At 40.1% G+C, this 22,259-nt stretch overlaps 1 long non-coding RNA gene across 1 annotated transcript in view; it reads left to right on the top strand.

Annotated features, from left to right (window-relative positions):
* The first annotated feature begins 549 nt into the window (after positions 1–549).
* The window catches only part of LOC148222125 (uncharacterized), a 285,860-nt gene continuing 264,150 nt past the window's right edge, over positions 550–22,259 (top strand). The window contains exon 1 of the long non-coding RNA XR_015806892.1: positions 550–683. This is a non-coding gene — a long non-coding RNA (uncharacterized LOC148222125). The remainder of the gene's footprint in view (positions 684–22,259) is intronic.

The following is a 22,259-nucleotide window of genomic DNA, read 5'->3' as shown; positions in this document are numbered from 1 at the left end:
AGTATCAATATTTATTTGATTGCTGCCTGTGCCCATGAAGCAGGTTTTGAAAGGAATATTGTTAACTCAGACAGCAGATCCACACTGTCTCCCTTCTGAGGTTCTCTGCATGTTCTGTTACCTTCAACCAGTGTCTGATGAATTGTGCTGGGGATACTTTCCAAATGGGTCATTATTTTCCTCTTTTTAGAGGAGTTCTAAACTGCAGCTTTAGATGGCTTTTTGGCTTTTTCTTTTCTTTTTTTTTTTTTTTTGGAGCTCTCAGGATGAATTTTCTGTTGCCAGTTGGGGAGATCTGTGAGACTGTCCAGAGTTATTAAGAGTTGAATCAATATAATAAACTATAAGTTTGATTTCTGCCTAGTGACAATGAAGGAATTAAACAAAGTTATTTCTCAATATCACTTCCTGTGAACTTCCAGCTTCCCTCTTCAGGCCAAGATGTAGAAATATTGTTATTGAACAGAGCCAATTATAAATATACACAATGTTCTGCATTGCACAGGAAAGGGGAGGGAAGAAATTCTCTCTTAGTCTTGAACTCGAGCAGCTCAAAGTCTCTGATGAAGCACAATCAAATTAATACTGCTGGCAACCAAAAGTGAAGTGCTAATATGCAGGAAAGCACACAGATGTCAGATTTGAACTTTCTTGCTCTCAATTCTGCATCTCACAAACAGTTTGTAAGTAATGGATTGTGTTGATGGGAGAGAAGAATTTGTCTGCTTTGTGCTGGAAGGATTGTGCTGTGGAGATTTTACAGCTGAAATTGGGATTCTTTGAGTTTAAAGTGCAGAGGGGACAGGGACTAATAGGATGTGGAATACACCTTTAAGAATAGAAGAAGATGAACAAATAGAGAAATCAAAAATGTTGGATGGAAGGTATTAGGTAAGAAAGAGAGAGGAAAAGGAGTGGAAGTAAAAATGAAAACGGAAATAATAATCTTGGCTAAATGGAGTGAAAACTTGGAGTTTTTTGGGTTCAGCAGATGAGGAGTGAATGGCTGAGGCTCAGAGAAACGTGGCACTGCCAGAATGAGACTGCCACTCACCTGGGTGCTGCTTACAGTCCTGGTGAGGTTTGCCCCAGGATTTTAGAAACATTCAGCTCGGCATCAAGAGGCAGGAGCAGGGGTGTGAAGCAGCAGGGCAGGCAGAGGGAGAGGCTGGAATGCTGAGTGAGGGAGGGATGGCTCAGCCCTGCTGAGGTGAGAGCAGCACCCCCCAGGCTGCCCTGAGCTCTTCTGGGCTGGTGGCAGGGCTGGGGCTGCAGCTCAGAGCTGTGACAATGCTGCCACTGCCTCCATCCCTGCCTGCTGCACCCACCTGAGGCTGAACCAAAACCCACCGCAAAAACACTCCCGGGGGAAACATTAATTTAAATACCATGGAACACTGCTAAATAGCTGCACTTGCTGTTGTGTCTGCACAGAAATGAAAGCTGAAAATATTTTGTTGAGTGCTTAGAGCTGGTGCTGTGTGAGCTCTTTTATTGGTTAAAACTGAATACATGAAAAATGTTTTCTACTCACACCTTTCATTAATCTGGCTCTGTATTTTTGCAGACAACACTGAGCATCAGGGAAGCAAGATGCCTACTAAGATCATATTATAAATTCTCATCATATTTCTTCTTTGCTTTTTATTGCTTCTTTACTTGACTTGACATTTTCATATGAATAAAGTACAGTACCAACATCAAGTTGTTCTCACACAGGTTTACAGAGTAAAAAAAAAAAAAAAGTCATTTGATAAAAATGCTAGAAAGGTGAAAGAAAATACTTGAAGCCAAGCTACAAATGGAATGGATTTTGCATTTTTTTCCTCCCCTGCCTTGTTCCTATTCAGAAACAGATGCACTGGTCAGTTTTGTTAATAGATCCAATGGCTGCTAATTCAGTGCAGGGCTCTGGTGTATGAGATCAGCTCTCTTCCTGTGCTAAGGTAAAATGAAGAAAATATCAGTGTGCATACTGATTTTCTTTAAGTGGTGGTGTGATTTTTTTTTTTTCGGTAATTTTTTTTTGTTGTTGTTGTTTTTTCCAACCCTGATTCTGACTCAGATCACAAGGCTGAGTCATTACCTGCTCTGTCCTTGGCAGCAAATCATACACAGAATATCATATTAGAGCTCATAGTTACTGCCATACAAGTTTAGTTGGACTGCATTAGCTTAATTTGGAAAGGCTGTTTCAGGGAGAATCTGCTGTGAATTTGTGCATTTTCCCATTTCTCTGTTGTTTCAGTCTTGTTTTCCCTTTAATTCCCTCAGCCAGTTCTGTTACAAATAACCAGTGTGACAGAGAAACCAGGATTATCTTATGGGCCAGGATCCTGTGGGCCTCCAGAGCAGAATTATAAAGATTTTCAATCAGTACATTTGCATACAAAGTAAGAGTTTGATGCAACTCTGGTGAGGTTGTTTAGAAGAGCCTAGGGGATAAAAATATGAATAACCCAAAGCACTAATTGAAATGTCATTTGTTTAGAATATATGGTTCAACTTCTCCTCATCCTTGGATGAGGAAGGTTTTATTTTTGTGTAGGTTGTTTTTGTTATTGTGTGAGGTTCCTTTGTTTGGGTTTTTGTGTGTGTGGAAGCAACGTGAATGAGTTTCTGCAGAAGATGTAACAGGTTCAGCATTACCTGTCAGTTTGTTCTGAAATTAATGTGGGCTACAGAATTTTCTTTGTGCTTGATGCTTTCACGAGTTCAGAGTTTGAAACTGGTTCAATTACTAATTGATGATGCATAAAATTGTACCATAAAACACCATATGAATTTCCTTGCAAGCATTCAATTAGGATAAAGTGTTTTTCAGAGCTTTGCTGTGTAATGGATCTTCTTGAATCTTAACAGATCTGAATATGTGTTACCTCAGTTGAGTAATATTTTCTGGAAAGTCACAGATTGTCACGGGGTATCTTCAGGTGGTGTTGGGGGAATGTGGGCCAAGGAGAGGAGAAAATACAGGTTGATGTCCTGTGTGACCCTGAGGTGTCCCCACAAGCCCAGCAGCTCTCAGCCAGGTACAGGCTGGCTATTGCTGGTTCATTCAGGTGAACCCAGCACCACGTCTGCACTCACACCTCCCTGCTGCCCCAAAACGCTGAGTTCTGCCCTGGCTGTGCTCATCCCTGATCTCTCCATCACAGCCCAGAACATTCCACAGTGTTTTCTGTTGGCTCTGACCAGAGGCAAACCTGGGAGGGAGGAACTCATTCCATTGCAGTGCACTGTGAGAGAATAAGCAAACCTCCAAAGGAGCTGTTTCAGTGAGAAGTATAAAAAGAGAAATCTTTAATTGAGTTTTATTTGGTTTGGAAGCTGCTTTGCATTTGATTTTTTACTCTTAATTTAATGTTGCAGAATGCTGAGAGAGTTCTAAACCGTTTCAGTTTAAATTTACCAGTTTGTGTTGTCCTTACCAGGCAATGGTTTAACTAGAGGGGAAAGTTTGCCAAAACCAGGAACAGGGATGGTCTGGTTTAACTGAGTGAGGGATAATTGTTTGTGTGCAGAAAAATGTTGAAAATCTTCAAGAAACTTGCACAATCTTGGAAAGAAGCATTCATTTAAAAGCTCTGTTTGAAACGTTCCTGGCCATAGAAATTTAGTTTTTCTTACCAACCCCAGGAGTATTTCTGAAACCAGGCCCATTCTGAAGATCTCACATGGATGACCATGGAGGTTGTGATCCCATTCAGGTTTTATGGATAAATTGTTATTGCCAAAGCCTTGGAAAGATTTCTGCAACAAAATCCAATGTCCAGAGTTTAAAAAAGAAGAAAAGCCCCTGCTGTGAGACCCTGCAGAACTGCTTGGATGGGGAGCAAAAGACAAATTTCTTTTTGAGCAGAGGTTTTATTGACTCTTCAAGATGATAGAAGTAGAAAAAGAAAATAACACTGGGGAGCTCCTGAATATGTTTCTGTAAAAACGGAAGGATTCTGTAATGAAAGGTGACTTCTCTCAAATTTGGCCATTTCAGTGTTGCTCTGGCATTAGACATCCACAAATTGTGCCGAGTTAACAAGATATTTAATCAAAATCCCAAATTCTCCTGGTGCAGTTGAAATATAAATGCCTGCCCGAAAAAAGGAAAGGGATTTAATTGTCTTTCCTTATTCAATACATAACTTGCAAATCACTGTGGAAGGAGAGATGGAATATTAATTTTCCTGCTTGATCTTTTCCACTTTATTGGAATATCTTGTTTAACTTCCAGAAATAGCAAGTGTCTTCAAGAATAAAATACTCCTTCTGTTAACATAGGGCTCATGACAACCTGCTAACCCTAGAAATTTAAGATATGTTATCTAACAGTTGTAAGAAGAATATTTCTATTCTGTTTTTTTTTTTTTTTTTGTCATATGCCAAACACCTCTGAAAGAAAGGGCTATTTCAGTCTTTAGAGCTAAAAAGCTTTCATTGAAATTTCTGTTGGAACTTCTGTCAGAGGTTCTAGAATTGATATTTTATCTCTGTAGGCTTTTTGATTTGTTTTTTTGGTGTAGATTTATTGACTGATTGAATTTGGGGGTGTTGGGTGTGCTTTGTTTGTTTTTTCCCCAGAGTGAATTAATAACAGAGGTGTTGTTGCCCCAGTGCCTGCTCTGCCACAATTGGAACAGAATTCAGAATTCAGTTCAGAATTTCCTGTGCCTCTGCTGAAGAATCTCAAACGTGATCTCCCACTTGTGGCCATGGAGTGGATCCACTCCTTGCCCACTTCCCTTGTATTTTCAGCAAGAACTCACTGGTTATTGATCACATGTCCGTGCTTTAGTCGTGATTTTTTTTGTCATTGTCACCGTTTTAGTCCTTCACTGCCCGTGCTGCTGTAGGAAATCGATTGGATGGAATTTTTTCCTGTGCATTTATTTAATAACATTAGGTTTGTATGTTCTAATTGCTTTGAATATCCTCATCAATCTTTATCATTCTGTGTTATAATTTTATTAGCACCGTGCTTATTCTTTTTGATTTTGTTTTTCCCTACCTTTTCTATCTCTTTCTTCCCCAGCCTTTACCACTGCACATGATTTAGTTCAAAATTTGTCATTTCTGAGCTGACTCTTCTTCTCCTGCCTCCTTGTGATGTCCTAACATTGCCAAGCCATTGTTGCTGCTGCCTCCCAGTTTACATCCTGACAGTTTTTCCACTCCTTTGCACGTGGATCAGTTCATGAGCATTCACAAATGAGCACACACACCTCCAGAGCCCAGGAAAATATGTCAGCTGAAACATTAGCAATGTGTTTAATCAGCACTGCAGCCAGGGCTCATCTCAGGAGCAGAAACTGAAGGTCTGCAAGTGAGCAACAAATTCTGCAGCTCAGAACGCTCCTGAAGAATTCAAAATTAAGGGCACCAAAGTGGATTTATGGTCTTTGTTAATGAATGGGCTGGGTGGAAACTGCTTGGAAATTCAACATCCATTAAAAAGGGGGCTCAGAATTCTCCATGTGAGCACGAGCCATGGGCAGTGTCTGGGCAGCACATTCTGGTTTTCATGTGCTCTGTGTCCATTTTGTGCAGTGAATTGGCCACTCATGAGTGAAGTGAGCATGCTGAAAGAGGGGGAATAGTCCTGAATGTTAAATTCACTTGGCTTTTGCTGCAAATGGTCACCAAACTGGAAATAGTGGTGGTGCACTGAGACTCTCCCAAGACTGGTGGAGTTGGCATCCCATGGATGTCGTGGGCAATCAGTGTGAGCACTGGGACACAAATGGTTCCTGGTAATCTAATTCTCATGTGAACACACATTTCCATAAACCAATGGACTGGGGAGAAGGAAAAACAAAACCCAGAGCTAATGCTATGAGCCATTTGCTAATTAAAGATCCAACTCAGGCTGCTCCACTGTCTACTTCATGGCTGTGACCTAATTTGTTCCTGAAAGAAAGACAAACAACTTCCTTCAGGGTGTTGGTTTTTTTTTAGTGACAAAGGATCTCAGAATTATATGTGTTCTTCAAAAACTTGAGACAAGCAGCAGCTCTGGAATATTATTGCCTGCTTTTTGTGTACCCATCTGTTTTCTCCAGGAATTTTATTGGCACACAGATCAATGCAAATTCCTCAACAGATACAGAAAATAAATCAAATGTAAGGTTTGCTGCAGTTTTGGGGGAATAGTTCAGCAGACAGGTCTTGGAAGTTTAAGTGTCACAATTTGGCTTCTTTCCAGTGCCAGGAGCACTTCCATTACAAGTTAATTCAGAGGCTTAGCTGCTGAAATAACATCATCATGCTGGGCTTGGGAATTTTCTTCTTCTTATTTGATGTTACTGATTTTTCATAAGCAAACACACGAAGCAGCCTGTCCCGTGGATTTATTGTGCTTTGTCATGTGTGCTCTCCAAACCAGGGATTTCTATTTCTGAGCCTTCTTTGCAAGAGCACTTGGATTTCTGCTCCTGCTGAGTCAGCAGCAGTTCAGCCTCTCTGGGCTGATAGAATGAAAACTGAATTTATTTTTTTTTTTTGTTGGCTACAGGTGTTTATTCTTATTTTACCCTAAAGCATATGAAACCCTGCCAGCGATTCAAGGTAATTAACAGATTTCAATACGAACACTAATGCAAACATTTGTATGCAGTAATTAGAGCTTCTTCCCATTCTCCTCTAATAAACAAAAATGTTCCTGGTAGCTGCCATTTGTACTTCCTAACTTTTTAAACCTGACTGATGTCACTGGTAATTGTTTAAGAAACGTTACTCTGATAAATTAGTTTTGATTTTAGGCTAAGAATTCAGTTTTCTTCCTGTGAACTGGTGGTGTTTTGGCTGTAAGTCCATGCTCCTGTGGTCTGCACAGCTCTGGGAAATGTGTCAGAGTTTCTTTCATTGCTCCTCTTGGTTGGATAATAGGGTCCTGTCTGCATTTTGCCTGCAAAGTTTTGTCCTTTTTTTTTTTTTCTTGAAACAAATGGTAAATAATCTCACAATCATCAGCATTTACAAAAATCTTTATGTGAATTTTTTACCATCATATGAAAGAATCAAACTTAAAGTAAATATGAGCAGCAGAAAGAAATTTACCACAGAAAAGTATTTCAAGGACTATTTCTGAACACTAAACCTGTATTTTTTTTATTTTTTTTTTTAATATCTGGGGAAAAAAATCTTTGGTCTGGTTTAAGGTAGTTCATTCTTGAGTGGCTGCTATGAAGGGCAGTGAATTCAGGTTTTCTGTCCTTTCCAATAAAATCTTTGGTGCAGTTTTAATAATCATTTAATATAAAACAAGAGGAGATCTATCCATGCTGAATGTAAACCCTAATGGCACGAATTCTCTTTTCCACGCTGCTGTTCCAAACTTTACATTTTTTCCTTAAGACACTCAGCACAAAAATGAGCTCAGCACATCCTCACCCTGTCCTCGGTGAGATTTGGATGATTTTGCTGTGATGGGGCCCAGGTTCCTGCAGGAATTTCCTGGTCATGAACAATTAATTCCTCAGGGATTGGCAGCAGGGACAGCACAGGCTGGGATGTGCTCAGGGCAGAGGCAGGGAGTGAATTTTGGTAATTTTGGTGCTGTTGGACTCCTTTAGGTTTAATCACACCAACCATCCTGCTCAGCTGGGTCTGAGAGCTCCCTTCACACAACTTTAAGTTTGTTAATAAAACAACAATCTCAGGTTTGGTGGGTTTTTTTTTTTAATATTCTCTCTTAATAACCCTCTGAGAAGAGGATTTTAAGAACACTAGAGATTGTTGGTTTATTCCTGTTCCTTTGTAATGGGTCCATTAGCCAGATCTTGACATGCTTGCTTACAGTTTTTAATATTCATTTCAGTTGGTGACCCAGACTGTTAGGATGTGAAAATACAGTTTCATTAAATTGAAGTGTGCATAACTTAGAGGCAAGTTACATTGATGATTAAGTGAATTTGCAAATGGGGAAGAGCTATGAGCTTAATGCAGACAGATAATAATACAACATGAAGGAAGGGTGAGAGGGTAAGAGAAAGAAGTACAGAGGTCAGCTTGAGAAAAGAGAAAAAAACCAAGATATTCTAATTTCAAGTGCAAGATGGTCTTTAAGGAGCATAGGATATTTCAGAATCTGTTGTTGAACTGATCTGAGGTAGAACTGGATGGGTTTAAAGGTCTTTTCTGAGCCAGATCATCCCATGATTTGAAAAGTGCCTTCTGTGGTGATTAAACGAGGCTGGCATTTCCTTCCTTCCACTGGTTTGATTTGGAATTTGTTTTATTTACTCGGTGCCACACGTGAAAGGGCTGGCTCCTGCCACGGGGGATTTCCTAAATGTGCATCAGAGTGACTGGGATTCCAGAAGGTACCAAGGACATCACAAATTGCATTGCATCCCAAGAACAGAACGACAATTTAATTTGCTTACCTTGAAATCTGATAAGAAAACGCCTAGAAATAGCACAGTAGTCCTCCATTGAAAATATCAGCTTAGCAAAAGACCTGGGTGTAAAACCAAACAGAATTTAGCCATTCAAAAAGCATTTAGCAGGTCTAATTGGGAAGCAGTATCAAAATGGATTTTTTTTAAACTGGTGAGACAGTGTTTATCACAAAGAGCAGAGGAGCCAGCAGGGCATTGATTCTGTCCCATTTAGCTGTGCCAGGATAATGACTCGTCGATGTTCCTAATAAAAAAGTTTGAAAATAAAATGCAAGTGATCAGGAAAGCTGTAAGCATTTAAAATTGTTCTTAATGATGTAGCTCCAGTTTGTGTTACTGGAATAGCTCTTGCTGATTTATATTGGTTTCTGCTCAGATGGTTGTCTGGTTACAAATGATGTTTTCATCTGCACAGAATTAAGGGTTTAGAAATAACTTTTCAAATGAGCCTAATTAAATGTTTATTAATTTTTTAATAACTATTACAACAGCTTGGGTTTTGCCTGAGGTTTTTGAACAAAACAAGCCTCACCCTTTTAGAGAGGTTAGGAAACTGAGGGAAGGAAAGGTTAAATTACTTGTTTAATGTTATTGAGCACAGATCTTTTAATTTGCTGGCCCATGCTTTATTTTAGCACACAGTTAGAACCCAATCCTCTGATGATATTTCATTCATTCATTAATATTTCATTCAGCTGGAGATAAACTACAGTTTCAGAGAAAAAAAAAAGTTCATATTTTATTTTTGGGGGAAGTTCATACCCATTTAACAGCTTCTCTTCCTGCTGCCACTTTAAAACAGGTAAAAAAAAAAAACTGGATTATTACACAGGAGGCTGAATTTTGGCTTGTGATATTAGATTTTCTCCAGGTGTTTTTTATCTCATATTTAATTCTCTTTGCTTTTATCCAATATTGTAGAAGTCAATGGCCTTACTGACTTTTCAAACCAACAGCTAGCTCTTTTTTCTTTATCATTTGTTGAGCACTTGGCATTACATGGGAGTAGGAGTCTTAAATCTCATCTGTAACTTTTCCTGAGCAAACTTTTGTGGTGGACTTTGTTCCAAGCTTTTTACAAATGTTATTTTCGTGCTGTTTTAGAGGAGACCTGTGTGAGGAGAGGAGCAAAAGTCCCTCAGGCTCCAGAGAAAAACTGCTCCTTCCTTCTTCCATGGAAAATATGCAGAAAGACTCAACAAAGGTTGAGATCAATCTATTGATTTGTTTTCCATTTCAGACCAGGAAGCAATTAAATTTAGGTTCTCAGAGTTCATTTGAATATTTTATTAGTATCTTGACAATTTATTTGTATCCTGGATGCAGCAGCTGACCACTGTTAATGGAGCCCAGTCTGGCTCTGGAGCCTTGCTGGTGATTCCTGCAACTTTATTCTGGTTTTACTTTTAATTCTCCTGTCTCTGTCCTTGTAGTGGGGATTAGAAGCTGAAATAGCACTTATCTTACACTCTCTACTAAAAAAATAAAAAGATAAAAACTTTCATTTTTTGGTAGTTTCCCTAGCTGCTTTTTTATTTTCCTTTTTTTTTTTTTTTTTCTTTTTCCAGGAGACTTTGATTCTGTCACAGACTCTGAGCTTCTGTATGCTTAGAAACATCATTTTGTTCCTTGGTTAATTGCTTTCTCATGCTTTTTAAACTTTTAATTTCCATCATTCTTTAATCTGCTGTCGCTTTGCATATTGTCCCTTCTCCAAGTTATTTTGCCTTAAAAGACATGTCCTTTGGGACTAGTGGGCCTTACTAGGCCAGGCAATAATTGCCTGGATATGGTTCTGGTTACAGACAGATTAGTTCAGGCCTGGGTTCAGAAGCTGTGAAAACTATGCCTTGGAAAAAAAAATAAAAAATAAAAAAAAAGGCCTGAAAAATCAACAGCTTGGGTTTTGGGAACCTAAGAACATTTACCTTCCCAGAGAAAAGGGATTCTGGATTTAAACAATGCAAAACAAGCAAATAGACAAACTCATCTCTAAAAAAACAAACAAACCAATAAAAGAAACAAACCCCTGCTTATGTCGGGCTGAAGAAGCTGGGAAAGGGAAATGTGTGGCCAGGAGCTGTGGGGAGCTGCATTTACAGCTCACCCATCCTGATGTGCCAGCCCCCATCCCCAGCTGCAGCCCAGCCAGGGGTTCCATCCTGGGCCACAAGGATTTACAATAATTCTGTTAGAAATAGCACATCAAAACCACTCTGCAGATTACACTGGAATATGTTAATAAACCTTTAAAATTAGGGGGGAAATTCTCTAGCACTGAGGCTAATCTCTCTAGCTAGGGTTTCACACAGAAGCAGAACTTTTTCTAGAAAAACTTTTGATACATAAATGAAATTAGATTCTCTGATGTGTAGATGGAAGAATGCTGCAAGGTCTGCTTGCATTTATCCCATTAAACACCTGAATTTGTCACAGGAGTTGGTGCTGTCTTTCCTTTTCACTGCAATTTATCCAGACCTCCTCTCCAGCAGAATCCTTCCCTCTGCCCCAAGGCACTGAAGGCAGGTGCTGGCAGTTGTCCTTGCTTTTGTGCAGAAAATCTTATTCTGCAATTATTCTTTTCCACTAGACCAGAGCGTTGTCTGTGAGTGTTTCTCTCTTGTATTAGCCTCAGTTCCAATTAAAAGGGATGCTAATTACCTCCTCCTGAGTTCCTGCTGCCATTCTGGTGACTCCAGCTTTTCTGACTGGCACAGTCCTGGTCACTTAAACTGGGTGGGATCCTTTCTGTCTCCCCAGTTAAAGTTTTCACATCCTAAACCACCAGCTCCTGGAATAAACAGATTTAAGGCTGAGCATCAAGTGATGAATTAGCTCAACTGCTTGTTTTTAATCTTTACTTTTGGAATTATTTCTTAATTTTAGATGGATGTTTCATGAGTTGAAGTTTGGGCATGGCAATACTGAAAGGATAAACCTGTGTTTCACTGTGCTGAAACTCCTCTCAAGTGGTTGGTGTCAGGTTTAGAGGAAAAATACTGGACAGGGTTGTGCTTGGTCCACGTTTTTATAACATTTTGGATCCACTAACAGCTAAAGTTTTCATTTTGTGTTAGCTTCCTGTGTTTATAAGAATTTTGTCAGTGTGAATGGTATTTACAGACTGGCTTGCCTAACTGTAGCTTTGGTGATTGATTATTTAAGCCCACATAAACTGCTGTATCAAATGAAAAACTGTTTTTTACCTCTTTAAGATGAGGATGGCTTAGGATGTAGAATAGCTCCAAAGGAGAAGAATCTGGTGATTGAAATGCCAACAGATCCATAACTTTACTCCATTATTACCTAAATCATTCTGTAGATATTCAGCACAGTGTCTTTGCACATCCTTTGTGAGCTCATTTTCCCAGTGCACTGGATCTTGATGAAAAGAATCAATTAAGCCTGAAAAGCTCCAATGGTATAAATATCCTTAGTAAATAAATTGTTATTGTATTAGCTAAAACATGCTGATTTTAAAACAGTTGATAAACCCTATCTCTAGTGTGTGGCATATTCTCTGGAAAAACTCCCAGATGTCAGGGGATGAATAATGCACGAGTGTCTGTGGATGTGATGGAGGTGACTGTTTGGGCTGGATTGTGGGACACAAATTGAGAAAGTAAGAAAATTACAGCCTGGAAAATATTCCAGGCTGGAGCTTCTCAGCTCTGTTCTGGTCCAGCTCAAGGCCAGGGAGAATTTCTCCCAGGGTGATAATTTGGTCACAATAAAAAGGAATTAATACCAAGATAGAAGCCCTGTTGTGGTGTGTGCCCAGGCCCTGGCCATGGGGTGTCTTCTCTCTGAACCAATCTCCTTTTCTCTGCTCTGGGAGTTGCAGTCCTGCTATAAAACCAAGTGTGTTTGTGAATAAACTTGGCTCTTCCTTCCTGTCATGACAGACGACCATGGAGCTGAGCATCTTATTTCTGCCTCACTTAAAGGGTTAAAACCCCTTTCCATGGCTGCACTGGATATGAATATTCTGGGTTTGATTGTGGTTTGTGCTGCCTCCCCAGCAGCTGCCATGTGGTCACTGCCCTGCAAAGAGAGAGAAAGGACAGCAACACACACGGGGATCTGTGGGGAAAAAAGGCCGATTTATTGTACAGCCAGCCCGGATTTAAAGTGTGTTAGTGCAGCCAGGACAGGACAGGAGCTCGTTGGACAATTGGGAAAAACATCCCTGGGACAGCACCTCAGGATGTGTCCCACGGGAAAGACACCAGGGGTTAATGTTGATGATGAATTCCACTCTGTTTGTCACCGTGTTGTCACCCTGGGAGACTCCTCCCTAACTGAAGCTGCAGTCAGCTTGTCAGCCTGGGAATGGAGCTGAGAGTCAGGAGAAATCCAGGCCTGATTCCCAAGCTGGAATTCCCCAGCTCTGTGAATGTGTGTGTGCACACTCCCGGGCAGGGGAAGGTGCCTGGATGCTCCCAGAATTGTGAGCACATGGCTCAGCATCCCTGGAGATGCAGGGTTCCCGGGAGGAGGATTCAGGGTTCCCGGGAGGAGGATTCAGGATTCCCGGGAGGAGGATTCAGGGTTCCCTGGAGGAGGATTCAGGGTTCCCTGGAGGATTCAGGGTTCCCAGGAGGAGGATTCAGGGTTCCCTGGAGGAGGATTCAGGGTTCCCTGGAGGTGCAGGGTTCCCAGGAGGAGGATTCAGGGTTCCCTGGAGGATTCAGCATTCCCAGGAGGAGGATTCAGGGTTCCCTGGAGGAGGATTCAGGATTCCCGGGAGGAGGATTCAGGGCTCCCTGGAGGATTCAGGGCTCCCTGGAGGAGGATTCAGGGCTCCCTGGAGGATTCAGGGTTCCCGGGAGGAGGATTCAGGGTTCCCAGGAGGAGGATTCAGGGTTCCCTGGAGGATTCAGGGTTCCCAGGAGGAGGATTCAGGGTTCCCTGGAGGAGCAGTGGCACAGCCAGGCTGCTGGGGATGCTCTGTGCTGTCCTGGCTGTCCCAGGGGACACAATTCCCCCGTTCCCTTCCCCGGGCACGGGGCTGTCCCGGCTCTCAGCAGCTCCTGGTGCTGCTCCTCCATCCCTGCCCCTGCTGCTCTGAGATCCCATCTGAACACGGAGCAGTGCAGCCCCTGCTCTGTGTAAAAATATAAATATAATATCAATATAATAGAAATGTAATATAAATATAAATATAATTGAAATATAAATGTAATAGAAATATAGTATAAATGCAATAGATTAATAGATACATAAGATATACATGTATACATATAAATATATAAATAAATATATATCTATACATATAAAAATATATACATAGAAAAATATAGAAATTAAAAAATATACATCTATACAAATAAATATATAGAAGTATAAAAGTATATACATAGAAAAATAAATTAAATAGATTCTCCTATACATATAAGTATGTAGAAATATATACATCTATGCATGTAAAAATATATACCTATAAAAAATATAGAAATTAAAAAATATACATCTATACAAAAAATATAAAGAAATATAAAAGTATGTACATATAAAAATATATAAATTTAAAAATATATTCTTCTATACTTATAAATATATATAAATATATGAATATAAAACTACACGTTATAAAAATGCCCCATATTGACAATAATTCTGCAGCAAAGTGCACTCACCTAAAGACATTCTTAGGGGTTTGCCCTGAAATCCATAATAAGAATATTTTTTAAAATTCAGGGTAAATTCTAACACTAAGATCAATGAGAATAAGGGTTAAGGGATCCATATTAAGAGTATTTTTTTTTTTAAATCAGGGTCCATTCTAGCACTAAAATCAATTGCAATAAGGGTTAAAGGATCCATATTAAGAGTGTGGGGTTTTTTTAATCAATATCAATTCTAACACTAAAATCAATGCGAATGAGGGTTAAAGGATTATTTTGGCAGTTATGACATTGGGATTTTAAATTGCTCCAAGTCTGGATACCCAGATGTGGAGGGAAGGAAACAACTTAAAAAAGGGAAAGCATGGTGGAGCAAGAATGAAAAGGAAGAATGTAAATAGCATCAATCAGTAGATTCTAAAGATGAAGAGAGAGGGAAGTAAATGAGAAAGAATTTTCTGACATCGAGAGGGTAAAATGAGTGGAAATGCATGGATGAACATGGGGCACTAGGGAAACATGATTAAACAGGTGGAAAAGCATAAAAAAATTGCAAAACTAGGAGATATGAATTCCAAAAAGATGGGATAAAATTGCTTCAGACAGAAATGAGAGGAGACTAACACAAAACTAAAGCTGGCAAAATACTGGAAAAATTAATATTCAGGTTTCTAAAGAAATGGTCTTGGTTTTACTCCCGTTCTGCTGTTGTTTCTTTCTACAAACTGTCCAAAAATACAGAGTAGAACCAGGGTGAATGTCAGGAATGCAGTGATGTGTGAGGGGGGTGTGCAATTCCTGGGGATTTCTGCAGGGAAGGGATGGACAAGGCAGTGCCCAGTTCATTTTGTGACCTGTGTAACACCCCTGGGAGTCTCTATATTACATTTCATGCACCTGAGGAAAATTCAGGTTTTTTTTCCTTTCAAACATTTGTAATTTATGAAATGGAATTTTAAAACTTCAGAGAATCTACAATAACTGTATAATCATAAAAGTCTTTACCTGCAGTAGAGCATTGACATACCTCCAATATTTCCCAATTATGCTTTATCATTTATTCACTGTGATCTAAAGCTGAAAGCCACAAATAAAATAATAGAGGATGAAGAAGCCTGAAGGAAAACTTGGAGGGTCAGGAAGAGAAAAGCCTGAACAAACAAACAAACAGCCCCCATCCTGTTCATCCAGGCTGGGGCCTGGAACAGAGTTAAAGGAATAAAATAGAGGATAGATAAAAACAAAAGGAATAAAATAGAGATTTATTAAAAGGCCTTCAAAGGATTCACCTTGAGCAGAGAATCTGGGAGGGTGGGACTGGGATTGGACAATGAACCCCAATGTGGAAATGGACCCAAACTGATAAAAGTGTAAAAATTCCCGACTCTGGGTCCATCTTGGGTGTAGCCATGGCCAGGTTCTTGTGCTGCCCAAGGTGAATCCTTTGAAGGGTTTTTAATAAATCCCTGCTTTATTCCTTTTAATAAATCCTTGCTTTATTCCTTTTAATAAATCCCTGCTTTATTCCTTTAACTCTGTCCAGCCCCTGTCCCAGGTCAGCCCCTCCAGGGTCACGGGCTCTGTGTCAGGGGCTGGGCAAACTCAGAGACACTGAAACAATAAGAACAACCTTGTCTTCTCACAGAAGGGGTCAGGGCGTTTCTGTTTGGTTGGTCTTGTTTGTTTTGAGGTTTTTGTTTTTTTTTAATTTGCAGCAAAAGGAAAATCATTAGCAATATAAGGCTATCACACTGAAATAGAAATTTTGTTAGGATCTTCCCACTTATTGTTGCCTTTGAGGATTCTGAAGCTAGAATAGCATCCTGCCACATCAATTCTTACATCCAATTGGTACAGAAACTCTGAATATTCAGTTGTTAGTGATGAGTATTTTCAACATCTGCAGCCCCTGTGCCATAACTTATCCTGGAAATGAATTTATTTCTTTTTGTGCCAAGCCCTTTTACTCGTTGTGGCAAACAGACAGAGGACCTGGATGATTCAGTCATATTCACTGCCTTTGTCACTTATGCTACTTCTTTAAATGTTTTTCTCATTATTGTTATTATTATTGTGGGGTTTTAGTTCTGTACCTTTAGGGAGGCATGGCTCACCAGCAGCTGCTGCACCATCCCTGTTCTCTTTGGGTAAAGCACTGAGGAGTTAAAATTTCTGCTAGCACAGTTCTTGAGTTTCTGTGGAACACAGAAGGCTCGGTGGGTCGGGAGGTTGTCCCCTGGAAAAGACGAGGAGCATCAGCTGTTCACAGCAGCTCTGGTCTCTGGGATTGATAGAAAGAAACTCTGAGGAGCTGTGAGGGTGCAGAGGCTTTGCTGGTTATTCCCCAGCTTTGTCTGCAAGGAAACCCCTTCCCTGCCCTTGCTCTTATTACAAGAAGTTGGGATGTCAGAACTGACAGCCTGGTAAACGCTGGGACAGAGTGTCAGGAAAAGGAAATGTTGTGGAAGGAACAAGGCACAAATAATGCACAGCAGGTGACCCAGAGCAAGCAAATGGCAGAGATGGAGAGAAAACACTCACACAGGGCTTGTGCTGCTGGAAATGGGAAATACCCAGCTCAGGCTGTGCTTCTGAGGGTGCCTGGTTACTGCTAAAATATTTAAATATTCAAACATGTGAATAAGAGGAGAGCTGCTGTAAATGTGTGTTCAGTTTATCTGTGTGGAGTGGCCTCCATCACACCTGGGACTGTGCCATGGTCAGAGGTTTTACAGACCCACTTGTGAATTGCTTTGCTGTAAAATATGAATATTTTGTCATCTTGATCTCTTTTTCCAAACTTTATTACCTTTAAGGGTTATGTTTTAGTTTTAATTGCCTTGAGTTTATCCCCTTTTTGCCCTCTGAGGCTGAAAATTTTGGACAGAGAACAAAAAACTCACCTCAGGATGTTTCTAGAAAGAAATGTCAAATGTCAGCCAAATCCTGAAAAGCTCATGTATTTCTTAGATTATTTCTTAGATTACTGTTTTCAAGCGGTTTTAGGGTGATTTCTTCCTTCATACTCTGCCCATCCTTCTGTTTTCTCCAGGCCTGGCTCTGAAGTTTCCAAAGTGGGATAAAATCCTATGGAATATCCTATAGATATATCCTATGGAATACCTCACTTCTGGGAATAATCCTATAGAAATATCCTATGGATATAGCCTATGGAATATCCCAGTTCTGGGAATAATCCTATGGAATATCCTATGGATATATCCTATGGAATGTCCCACTTCTGGCAATAATCCTATAGAATATCCCATAGATATATCCTATGGAATACCCCACTTCTGGGAATAATCCTATAGAATATCCTATGGATATATCCTATGGAATATTCCAGTTCTGGGAATAATCCTATGGAATATCCTATGGATATATCCTATGGAATACCCCACTTCTGGGAATAATCCTATAGAATATCCTATGGATATATCCTATGGAATATTCCAGTTCTGGGAATAATCCTATGGAATATCCTATGGATATATCCTATGGAATACCTCACTTCTGGGAATAATCCTATAGAATATCCTATGGATATATCCTATGGAATATTCCAGTTCTGGGAATAATCCTATGGAATATCCTATGGATATATCCTATGGAATACCTCACTTCTGGGAATAATCCTATGGAATATCCTATGGATATATCCTATGGAATACCTCACTTCTGGGAATAATCCTATGGAATATCCCATTTCTTCCAGTGCTTGGGATCACTCCTTTCCCTGCTCAGGGCAGATGTGACACCCTCACAGATGTTGGTGCTGCAGCCCAGCTGCTGCTTCAGCCTTAACTCACTCCATGAAAATGAATTTTTCCTTTGGAGGGAAAAATAAGGAAGCACTTTCTGATGGGAACAGAGCTTTGTTTCTGGAGGGCACGCACTGAGAATTTTTTCTACTGAAATGCAACATTTTTGTGTCCTGTTTATATCACTGAACTTAGCCAACATCAAAAACAATTACAGCAATTACCAAAGACCTTGACTTTTTCCTTGGGGAAATGCTGTGCTGGAAAACTCTGGTTATGTCTTGGGGTTTGTTTGTGTCTCTCTTAAAGCTAATATTTAGCATTTATCCTAGAGAAACAAACTGACAGAAGTGATGGGTATCTCCCCAAAGCCTTTATTTACTGGATCAACTGAATTTAAATTCCGTGATTTCATTTTCCTGAAGTCTTTCTTGGGATCAGTCATTAAAAAAAAAAAAAAAATCAAATCCCTGATCCTGGTTTGTCACATATGGAGCTAAAAGCAGAATTAGGAAAAGGCAGAGGTGTCCCACAAGAAGCCATTCTCTTGCAAGAAGGGCCAAAGTGTTTGTTCATTGTTTGGACAAGAACTGGAGCTGTCACTCATCGTTTGTCAAAATTCTCCTTTCTGGGAGAGTTCCCATTGAGTGCCAGGGAGTGGAAGCTCCTCTGCAGCATGCAAATAACGAGATAATGAGATTCACTCCACTCGCCCTCCATTGGGGTTGCTGTGCATGATTAGTGGGGAGTTTTCATTACCTTCCTGGGAATTCTGAAGCTGCAGATTTGCATGTTAATAGTAACGTTTTACTTCTTCTAACGTGCCTTTTAAAGTGAGTTCCATGTTTAAAATTGTGAAAGAGAAGCTACCATCTTTCAACATCTCACATTGACTCGGTGACTTCAGAGAAAATTCAGTTTTCTTCACAGTTACAAAGATTTTTTTTTTTTTTTTTTTTTTTTTCCTCTGAAGTTCCCGTCTCTCAAAAGGCTGTGTTGAGATCAGGAAAGTGAGCCAGAATCCTGCCAGCCAAATCTGTCCTTGGTTAGACTTCTGGATCTGCACCAAGAACTAAAAGTTGCATTGATTTTGCTTTACAATTTGATTTTTGCCTAACAACTCTGTTAGTGTGTTATCCAGACCGGAGCCTGTCTTTAACTCAGAGCTTTATTGGATCTAAGAGGCCAGGAGTGGGAAGGGGAGGGAATGGGTGAGGCAAATCTCAAGGAGAACTTTGTTGTTTCACATAAATAGCAGAGAATTGGAATGTTCAGGGGGAGGAAATGCAGAGGTAAAGATTTCTTCAGCTGATTTTTAAACCTGAGCAGCTTCTTCTGAGCACTGAGAGTGTGAGAGATTACAGAACTAACACCCCAAGCCTAATTTTGGGGCCTTTTTGGGTCTTTTCAGAGTTCTTGAGAGAGCTGAGTATTACAGATGCATGAAATTAGACCTCATGTCCATCAGAAGTTCTGCTTACCTTGTAAATGAAGTGATAGATCAGGCCTGTAATAATAATTTTTTTGTTCTAATAATAAGCCAGCATCTGAGATGGGTACTTCTTTTATGAAGTTGAAATCCAAATAAATAAAGTGTGCCATAAGTGTATAATTACAGAAGATTTGAGAGTTGATTAAAACCGCTCCAGTTACAGAAGCTGCTCACAACATTAATGATTTCTGGCCAATATATTTTGTACAGAATTAATGAGTGTCTGGGGTTATGGGTTTCTTCATTTTGGTGTGGGTCATTAACACACTCATTAACGCTTAAAAAGCAGCTCTTAGCTGCCAGATTTTTTTATTTTTTTATTTTTTTTTAAACCTGGAAATCTTCCTTTGCTGAGAGTCTGGATGATGGGAGTGAGGGATGCTCTGCATGGAGCAGCTGGGATGGATCCTGTGCTCCTCTCTCAGCCAGGTGCCTCTGGTGCTGTGACACATTCCCAGCCTTTGTCCTCTTCTTCAGAGCCCTCAAGGGAAAAACAGATTTAAAAGGGTGGAATAAGTGTGAAGTATGAAGAACAAAGCAAAATGCAAGTTGTAGTCATGACAGTGTAATTAGTTTTCAGCTCGTGTTGCTTTATGTTGAACTCCAAACAATATTCAGGCTGGAAAAGGTTTTGGTTTTGTTTCTTTCAGTGAGAGCTTATATTGTGTTTTAATTGTTTATGGGAAGAGGAATATTTGTGGTTATGAGACTTCCTCTAGGTAGTATATTGCTCTGAGAACAGACTTGGATTTTCAGAATTAATAGAGCTGCTTAATCACTTTTTCCCCACTCTTTTCTACTCAGCTTTTCCCAGAGAAACCTATTGATGGGGTTAAAAAAAAAAAAAGCAAAGGAGGACTTTGTTCCTTGGGAGAGAATAAAAGGACATCCAGTGCCATTAGGGACCTAAACCATGAGGTGGAATTCCCCATTTCTTCGTGGGGATGTGACTAACTCCACCAAACATGCTGGGCCTTCATCCTTTTTGTGTCAGGAAATTTGGAATCAATCCCCCCTCGTTCAGAGCTGGTCGTTGCTGCACTGGTGGCTCTGCATGTTTGCACTTTGTCCGTGGATATTTAACATTGCTGCTGTGACGGGTGTGGTGCTTGTGTGAGTTACAGCCAAGCCCTGCAGAGGAAGGAGGGTTTGGAAAGCAGGATCAGAGCCGGGCTTTGTTCTCTCCGGGGAACCAAGGTTCAGCCTTGTCCCGGCAGGATGAGCTGGGTGCTGCTGGCCTAGAAAATCCAGAATATTCCATTCAGATCCCAGTTCATGCTGTCTGATGTGAGACACACCCTCTCAAATCCCCAGAGGAGAAGACCCACAGCACTGCCTGCACACACAAAGGACCCAGTCTGACTCGTTATTTTATCTTTTTGCAGCCCAACGTAGTTTTTCAGGCACCAAGGACAATTTTTTTGGGTAACTTTATCAGCAAACTGTGCATCATTTTGTGGTTTAGAGTTGGAAACTATTTCAGTTATCATCTATATCCTTTTCTCCTTCCAAAAATAATCATAATACTGCAAAGTTTACTATAGATTTTTTTTCCTCTGATATACTGTATGACTCACATTACAGCAAGCTTGAGTGATCAGAGATTATTGATTTTTAGTTGTTGATAAAAAATTTCATAATACCAGTATTATCTCTGATATATGATTTTTGGAGTGCATTGTCAAGGGAACAGTCTTCAGCAACGTGTTGTGTGTGCTCTTCCTTGTGCTCATGTGCTGCCCATGGAAAAAGACTGATTTTCTGGGATGAACTGCTGTAATTTGTTTGACTTTACTGACAGTGCCAACCTCTTTTAGACTAATTTATTTAATTTATTTCTGGGATGTTTTCTTTACTCATTTTCCTGAGTGCTGCTTTGTTTGTTAGTGAAGAAATAGAATTATTAACCACCCTCAAAAAAATGTAACAAATTAACATTCCTTTCCACTCATCCCTGAAGCTTCTAGGCTGAGCAGGAAAAAATATGCTGCTAAAAATCTGGGGACAGAATAGATTAATTAAACAGGGTAGAGAAGTGAAATAAATGCAACCACCTCTGTTTGCACCAGAAAACAAACAGATTATTTAGGAATTTTGCCACAGTCACAGAAGAAAAGGACAAGAAAGAGGGCAGTCATGCCTAGAAAGTTGCCTGTTCCCATCATCTTGATTCACTGCCATATTCAGACTGGCATTTAATTCCCTATTTTCAGCTTCACCTGGGTCATTCCTTGTGTTTTAGCTTGTTGAGTTTTTGGAAACACCTTATTAACCTCTGGGTATTGTTTCTCTAGAGCCTGGGATGAGAAGCAATAGGTTAGGACAGGACATTTAGTCCAAAGCTTTTGTTTGATGGGTGCATCCTGTGAATTCCTGCTGGAAACTTCTCCTGTAGCTGTGTCAGGCCAGGCAGTGTCACAGCACACACACACAGCCAGAAAAGCTCTGCACAATTTGCATTTTCTTCCCCCAGTAGTGCCATCCTAACACAGTTGTTAGTGTTGATGAAATGTGGAAATCCAAGTTTCACCAACGAATTTTTCTGTCTTGGTTCGCTAGGTTTGTTTTTATTAATCTTGTGGCATCTTTTTCACATCCTTGAATAGCAAATATTACTTTTACTATATTGATTTTCTCATTCTAGAAGCATCCTCTCCTTGAGGAGTTCTAGAAAGCTCTGCAAAGAGCACACATGGACCAGAAGAAATGGTGTTCACAAACAGAGCCAAGTCCTGCCTGAATTCATGTCACAGTGTCATTTCTTGAATGGTTGTGGTTGTGTCTTGGAACATAACCACCAGCATTTTATTACAGTTCTACAGGTCTGAATTCTAGTTTTCCACATGGGTTGAAATTTTATTTAATCCAAACCAAAAGCCTCTGATGGTGGTTGGATTGCTGAGCACTTTCTCTGTGCTTTGCTCCTCACCATGACCCCGGTAGCTGCAGCTGTTTAGAATTTATGAGGTGTTTGTGGTAG

Source organism: Sturnus vulgaris, chromosome 14, assembly GCF_052056855.1.
Source record: "Sturnus vulgaris isolate bStuVul1 chromosome 14, bStuVul1.hap1, whole genome shotgun sequence".
Taxonomy (NCBI): Eukaryota; Metazoa; Chordata; class Aves; order Passeriformes; family Sturnidae; genus Sturnus; species Sturnus vulgaris.
This window is presented reverse-complemented; position numbering and strand designations above follow the sequence as displayed.